The sequence below is a fragment of the Loxodonta africana genome, chromosome 11 (assembly GCF_030014295.1).
Source record: "Loxodonta africana isolate mLoxAfr1 chromosome 11, mLoxAfr1.hap2, whole genome shotgun sequence".
Classification (NCBI taxonomy): domain Eukaryota; kingdom Metazoa; phylum Chordata; class Mammalia; order Proboscidea; family Elephantidae; genus Loxodonta; species Loxodonta africana.
Window position 1 is genome coordinate 10,129,809 of NC_087352.1, and position 8,580 is coordinate 10,138,388.

Here is an 8,580-nt window from a genome sequence, read left to right on the forward strand (position 1 = left end):
AAGCCTCTGGAGGGCAATAAATATTTTTAAGGACTCCAGGTATACTTTGGAGTTTCTCATGCTTTGGCATGTTATGGAAACAAACCAAAACAAAAACCAAACCCATTACCATTGAGTCAGTTCTGTCTCATAGAACGCTATAGGACAGAGTAGAACTGACCCATAGTGTTTCCAAGGAGCGCCTGTTGGATTCGAACTGCTGACCTTTTGGTTAGCAGCCGTAGCTCTTAACCACTACACTGAAACAACGGGGGTCCCCAACTTCCTCTGGGTCCCAAATTAAAAATGGGCCCTTAGTAGCAGACCTCTTAGAAGCCCTTTTGCTTCCCTCTGAGACTGTCATAATTAAAATTCTGCCCCCCAATCCAAAGGAGCTCCACAAACAGGAAATTAAAGGAAATAACTTAGCTGTGAGAGCAGCCAAAAAAGTCCCTTTCCAGTCACCCTTTAAAGATGCCGACCCCATTCATGATCACAATAATTTCACTTGCGATCACAGTGTGTAGAAGACAATAGATACTAACAGAACAGTTAAACAAAACCAAACAAACCCATTGCTGTTGAGCTGATTCTGACTCATAACGACCCCATAGAGCACAGCAGAATTGCCCTATAGATTTTCCAAGGGGCACCTGGGGGATTCAAACCACTGACCTTTTGGTTAGCAGACTTAGCACTTAACCACTTAGGATGCCTGACAATACGACACCTGTAAAATGTTGCCCACCAAAATCTGACTCAAAGGAAATTTCAGAATCAGTTTTAAACACAATTAATCCTTACAGAGGAAATCAGGGAATGGGAACAGGCTGGCTGTCATCAGAATCCAACCTCTAGTTGTGGTTCAGTCCTAATAAAAAACCCATTTTGCCAGAATGCTTACATGTTCTGTGGTTCAAAATCACTGGCATGATAATATAGGAATAATGAGAGATGAACCAATCAGGGCTTTAGAAGCCATTGGTGGGGAGATATCTGCATCGCTGTCAGTTCTGACTCATAGCTACCCTGTGTACACACTGTGTACACTGACTGGCCCTGCACCATCCTCATACTTGTTATGCTTGAGCCCATTGTTTCAGCCAGTGTGTCAGTCCTTCTCACTGTGTCTTCCTCTTTTTCGCTGACTCTCTACTAAGTATGACGTCCTTCTCCAGGGAGTGGTCCCTTCTGAAAATATGTCTAAAATATGTGAGACGAAGTCTAACCATCAAATTCTAAGAATTCTGGCTGTACTTCTTTCAAGATAGATTTGCTCATTCTTCTGGCAGTTCATGGTATATTCTTTACTAGCACCATAATTCAAATGTATCAATTCTTCTTTGGTCTTCCTTATTCATTGTCCAGCTTTTGCATGCATATGATGCAATTGAAAACACCATGGCTTGGGTCAGGTGCACCTTTGTCCTTAATGCGACATTTTATCATTAGCATTCTAATTATTTTTGTCCTTTATTGTTGAGTAGCCTTTTTATCCTCCTTCACACTTTTTATTGCTGAAGCTTACTTTATCATCACTATTATTTGTATGGAGCCCTGGTGGCACACTGGCTAAGAGCTCCAGCTGCTAACCAAAAGGTAGGCAGTTTGAATCTATTAGCTGCTCCTTGGAAACCCTAAGCAGCACTTCTACTCTGTCCTACATGGTTACTATGAGTTGGAATCAACTTAACAGCAATGGGTTCAGGTTTTTTGGTAGCATTTGCATGCTAGTAGAAATTGTTTATTTCTTTTGGGCGGTATTTCTCCACTATGAAGCCCTTCTTAAACTTTCCATATGGCTGTTCATCACAGCTCCTGTTAATTCTTGGCATGAGAATGCCTTTGTTTAAGCTCACTCAGGCAGTTGCATGAGCCACAAATCTTACTGAATGCTCGATTTGTCATTCTTTACCCAAACTGTACATGAGAACTCCAATCTATTAGGTACACCCATACTGAGTTATAGCTTTGTTCTCCCTTCTACTATCAACTTTAACATCATCTCTTGGCAAGCCATACATGTGAAACTGTAGCACCCTCCTGAGATACTGACTCAACCCTAAGTCCCATGTTTCAATCTGACTTGGATTAGAGTTAAAGAGTGTTCCAAAATACTCTGAATCTCCTCTTCAGATTATAAAAATGAGCCCTTAATTTCATGTAATGCCCCTCCCAGTTATTGGAACGTGGCTTTTTCAGGAAGTTTAATAGCATGTCTATAAGGAAAAAGGTATTTTTTGTCTAAATGTGAAATTGGCTTGATAAAGTAGAGGGCTAGCAAAAAAGAGGAAGACCCTCAACAAGATGGACTGACACAGTGGCTACAACGAGGGGCTCAAGCATAACAATGCTAGTGAGGATGGCACAGGACTGGGCAGTGTTTTGTTCTGTTGTACCTGGGGTTGCTATGAGCCAGAACTGACTCAACAGCACCTAACAACAAGGATGATCATCTAGTTACAATTCCTTGTCAGAGAATTGGCTTGAACAGATGAATGCAACCATCCCTCTCCCAGGTAAATAAGCCAGGACTGGCGTAATATATGTCCCATATGGTTATGTATTTTTATACGTAAGATCAAGATACCTCACCTTTGCCAATTTTATACCTGGCCTTTATCCTGTTTGGATGGTTGTACCTTAGGTCATATGGGAATTCCTTTAGACATCCTTTCTTATGGTGAGAGTTTACATTGGACTGACCACCTGAAACTATTAGAAAGGAGGAGAAAACAGCCAAGAGATGTATAAAGGAGAGACGGAGGGAACCCCTAAATGGAGTTTTCTGGTTTAGGTTATAGTTTTTTTTAGGATATTCTTCCCTTGGTACAGAGTAGAAGATACAGAACACACCATCTGTAACATCTCCAGAACCCTGGAAGGAATAGCAGATGATGTTGCCAATACTATGACTGCCCAAGAGAAATCACTGAACTCACTTATCAAAGTAATTTTGGATCATCATATTGTCCTAGATTTCCTGTTATCCCAGCAAACAGAGTTCTGTGCTATAACTAACACCTCTTGCTGCACCTAGATTAACACCTCAGGAAATGTAGAAAAAGATATTAAACTAATTTGCCAGAAGCCTATTTGGCTTCATATACCTCCACTTGCAGATTCCTATCTTCTAGATTTTTCGCCTGGCTATCCTTAGGTGTTGGATCATGGATTAAGTCTATATTGTTAAACAGATTAATAATACTCATTGTAATAATTGTAGGGAATATTAAATGCTGTATGAAAGTTTTAACAGATGCCATTACCCCAAAGACCCATTTAATGCCTATGAGAAGAATAATGTACATTGGCAGTACTTACTTTTCAGATGGACTTGAGCCCACTCCTTGAGTATGCCATCAGATGCCAAGTTGTTCCTAACATGGCCTTACCTGCACTAACCTTCAAATAGCAAAACCATAGAAATAAGAGGCTAAAGCAATGGCATGGTGAAGATGTCGAAGAGTGCCCAGTTACCTTTTCACAATGTTCTGCTGCTATTCATAGTTTGCGTTATTTATTTTGGAATCTATAGTCAACATTCCTGGAAAAAACAGTTGAAATCGAACGATATATTACATTTGGACAAATCTGATGCAAACACCTTTTTAAAATGTTAAAAATCAAAGCTGTTACATTGAGGACTAAGATGCTCTTGATCCAGACTATAATATTTTCAACTGCCTCATATACATGTGACAGTTTGACAGTGAATAAGGAAAATTGAAGAACTGATGCTTTTGTATGAGGATGTTATCAAAGAATATTGAATGTGATGTGGACTGCCAAAAAAATGAACAAATCTGTCTTGAAAGAAGTACTGGGCAGGGGTTCATTCTGTTGTGCATGGAGTCACTAGGAATCAGAGCCAACTCAAGGGCACATAACAGTAATAACAACCTTTTCACAGGCATAACACCTGAGGTCTTAAAGAGTGATTAAATAAGCTGCCACCCAGAATAAACATATGCTCAAAGTCCATGCAAAAGAAAGCCTTTCAGAATAGTGGTCAGTGAACTATCACAGAATTTCTCTCAAAATCCTTGATCAAAAGGAGGGAATGTGTAAGGAATTTTTTTTTTAATTGAGGTACCTAACATCTGAAATGGTTGGCTTGAGGACTGGGTGCAATTCCTTTGTTTCTGGTTCCATTTTCACCCTAGCAGCAGCCATCTTCCATGCTGTTTCCAAGAGTGGAATGTCCAGTAATAAGGATGTAACTACACTGTGACTTCCCTAAGGGAGGAATGTCCAGTAATGATGATGTAACTACACTGCCACCCTCCCGTCACTTACCCTTGTAATTACTACATTGTACCTAATCTAAGATACATACATCCTTTTAAGCCAATCACCTTATGAGCTTGCATTACAGGAAGTCCTGTCTTACGAGTTTCCACCACAGGAAGTACTGCCTTATGAGTTCCTGCCACAGGAGGTCCTGCGTTATAATGATCTATTACCAATCAAGTAATGTTTTTCAATCATCTCAGCCTGTAATTACCAATCAGGTAATCTCTTTTAATGATCTAAGTTTGTAAATACCAATCAAGTAATGTACTTCATATTCTTTGTTTACCTCCTATAAAACATCACTGCTGAGTTGCCATAATGGTTTACTGGATTCCTCCACATGGATTTCAGTCTATCCCCTGCTCAAGCTGATTCTGTATTTTCAATAAATCTCTCAATTTCATAATAATCAGAGTACAGATGGTTACTCTACAACAAATAGAATATGAACATACTTTGAAAGTATCTCCCCACAAAATTCACTGAAAGGGACTTTACAGTGAAGAATCCTGGAGGCTTAATCAACAGCTCAAATTTAATAGCACCAAAAATAGAAGAAAAACCTGATATCTTGTAAATTCTGATAATGATACCTTAACAAGGAGAATGACATTTCCATTAAAGTCCTGCCAAAAACATAACGGAAAATCTAATCATGAGGAACTATCTGACAGATTAAACTGAGGGATATCACACAAAATATCCACCTTTATTCTTTAGGAATATCTTTTTTATGAGAAAAATAGGTTTCTTTAAAAAGTAGATGTTCTTTTGTAATAATATCTAATTGGCCAGTTTTATCCATGGACACCCCTGGTTGCAAAGAAGGCAGGAAAGTGCAATTTACCTCTTTTATGTAGTTGAACCAAGTAAGAAAGAAGCGCTTTGTGACTGGCAGCTAGCTGACCAGCCAGTGATGTCTGTCCCAGATAAACAGAGAACGATGTTTGTTACAGCTTCATCTAAAACCAAGAAAATAACAAACCTATGGCAATGGGTTTGGTTTTGGTTTTGACTACTTATCAGGTAGCGTGTCAAGTATTTTTTGGCTCACCCAGAAATATGTGTATTTGAAAAGGGTGGGTTTATTACATGTTGCAAGAATGGAGTACACAAGCCATAAGGAACCATGAGAAGTTACAAGGTTGAGACATTTTTAGAAGTATGGAATTTGGGCTTCTGAATTTTTTTTTTTTCAGTGATCTCAGGGGCAGTCTAAGAAAGCTGGGTTCCATCTAGATTGGATGCTGTCAGAAAGCAGGAGCAATTCTAAGACTGAGTATCTCAATAAGTGGTACTCTAGGGAAGACAGACTAAAGCAAAGACAAAGCCATAACGGGGAAAGAAGTAGCAGTCATTACTTTAGCCAGGAGAAGGGAATGTTTAGTATTTTGTGAAGGCACAATGACTTTATGAAGTGGACATGTTTGATCTCACATTAGCACGGTCTCACAGAACGCTTGTCTGAAGTTGGTATTCTGTGAGATTATTTATGTCCAATAAGATACTAATATTATCTAGCTGTGAGTGTCAAGCCAGCTTTTGGATATCAGAAGCTACTCTTTATCATTTTAATTTTCAATCTGTTCAATGCACCACTATGCAGCCACCGATTGAGAGAAACCAGGTTATTTCTGATTGACATTGGAAAATAACAAGATTATATTGAGTTTAGAAAAATAGACACACAACATGAGATTTTAATATGATTTCATTTTTGGAAAAGAAATATATAGATGGGGATATGTCCTTTTGGAGAGAAAAAGCATCCGGTCAACATCAAGTAATAATTAAGGAATTTATCTTGTTTATAATATTTGCAACTCATTTCAATTTATATTTAAGTACATATATTTGGTGCTTCCTGCAGGAAGCATCAAAAGAAGATGGAAGGAACACACAGAGTCATTATACCAAAAAGAATTAGTCGATGTTCAACCATGTTCAACCTGATCATATGATCAGGAACCGAGGGTACTGAAGGAAGAAGTCCAACCTGCTCTGAAGGCACTGGCAAAAAACAAGGCTCCAGGAATTGATGGAATATCAATTGAGATGTTTCAACAAACAGATGCAGCGCTGGAGGTGCTCACTCATCTATGCCAAGAAATATGAAAGACAGCTTCCTGGCCAAGTGATTGGAAGAGATCCACATTTATGCCTATTCCTGAGAAAGGTGATCCAACCGAATGTGGAAAGTATCACACGCAAGCAAAATTCTGCTGAAGATCATTCAAAAATGGCTGCAGCAGTATATCGACAGGGAACTGCCAGAAATTCAGGCCGGTCAGGTCAGAAGAAGACGTGGGACCAGGGATATCACTGCTGATGTCAGATGGATCCTGGCTGAAAGCAGAGAATACCAGAAGGATGTTTACCTGTGTTTTATTGACTATGCAAAGGCATTTGACTGTGAGGATCATAACAAATTATGGATAAGGTTGCAAAGAATGGGAATTCCAGAACACTTAATTGTGCTCATGAGGAACCTTTACATAGATCAAAAGGCAGTTGCTCGGAAAGAACAAGGGGATACTGATTGGTTTAAAGTCAGGAAAGGTGTGCGTCAGGGTTGTATTCTTTCTTTTATTCAATCTGTATGCTGAGCAAATAATCCGAGAAGCTGGACTATATGAAGAATGGGGCATCAGGATTGGAGGAAGACTCATTAACAACCTGCGTTATGCAGATGACACAACCTTGCTTGCTGAAAGTGAATAGGACTTGAAGCACTTACTAAAGAAGATCAAAAACCACAGTCTTCAGTACGGATTGCACCTCAACATAAAGAAAACAAAAATCCTCATAACTGGACCAATGAGCAACATCACGATAAATGGAGAAAAGATTGAAGTTGTCAAGGATTTCGTTTTACTTGGATCTACAATCAGCAGCCATGGAAGCAGCAGTCAAGAAATCAAAAGACACATCGCACTGGGTAAATCTGCTGCGAAGGACCTCTTTAAAATGTTGAGGAACAAAGATATCACCCTGAAGACTAAGGTGCACCTGACCCAATCCATGGTATTTTCAGTCGCATCACATGTATGTGAAAGCTGGACAATGAATAAGGAAGACCGAAGAAGAATTGATGCCTTTGAATTGTGGTGTTGGCGAAGAATATTGGATATACCATGGACTGCCAAAAGAATGAACAGATCTGTCTTGGAAGAAGTGCGGCCAGAATGCTCCTTAGAAGCAAGGATGTCGAGACTGAGTCTTACATACTTTGGACATGTTGTCAGGAGGGATCAGTCCCTGGACAAGGGCATCATGTTTGGCAGAGGACAGGGTCAGCGGAAAAGAGGAAGACCCTCAACGAGGTGGATTTACACAGTGGCTACAACAATGAGCTCAAGCATAACAATTGTGAGGACGTCTCAGGACCGGGCGTTTCGTTCCGTTGTGCATAGGGTCACTATGAGTCAGAAATGACTCGACGGAACCTAACAACAACAACAACATATATTTACTAAGTATATATATGTAAAAATATGTAAGTACATATAATTACTAAATACAGTGCAGATATTTTAGTAAAAAAAAAATGAAGGTAAAAAACATTAGCACTAAAACATTATTACTCACCTGTAGAATTCTCACATCAAATCATAGGCTTTTGGGCTCAAGAATGACCCAAGAATGCCAACATCTTCAGCAGTTATGTTTAAAGACATTGGAATATTTATTAATTTCTCTGAAATTTGGTGTTTTCTCCTCCTAAGTGAGGAAGATGGCTTTTCTGTGAGGTCAGTGCTTCCCCTCTGGCCCTCTCAAACAGTGGTTGTTTTTCTGCCAAACTAATGGTCGTAGCAAAGGGAGTTGGTACCTTCCTTACTCCTCAATTCCTCTCCCATACCATTCTTTACACTCTAGCCTCAGTTACATTATATTAATACTAACCAATTATTATTGTTGTGTGTCATCCAGTCGATTCTCCACTCCTAGCGACCCCAAGTGACAGACCTGAACTGCCCCAAAGGATTTCCTATATTGTGATCTTTATGAGAGTAAATCGCAGGTCTTTCTCTGAGCGCTTAGCCACTGTTCCCACAGGGCTCCTTAATCATTAAAACCTATTGCAGAGAAGTCAGCCCCATCTCACAGCCAGTCTATAGGACAGAGTAGAACTACCCCACAGCGTTTTCAATGGCGGCTGGTGGATTCGAACTGCCTACCTTTCGCTTAGCAGCCAGAGCTCTTAACCACTGAGTAACCACGGCTCTCTACTAATCATTACCCTCCTCCTCTCAGTCATCTGCTGATCTTCTAAAACGGGAACGCCTCTTCATGCCTGAACTCTTC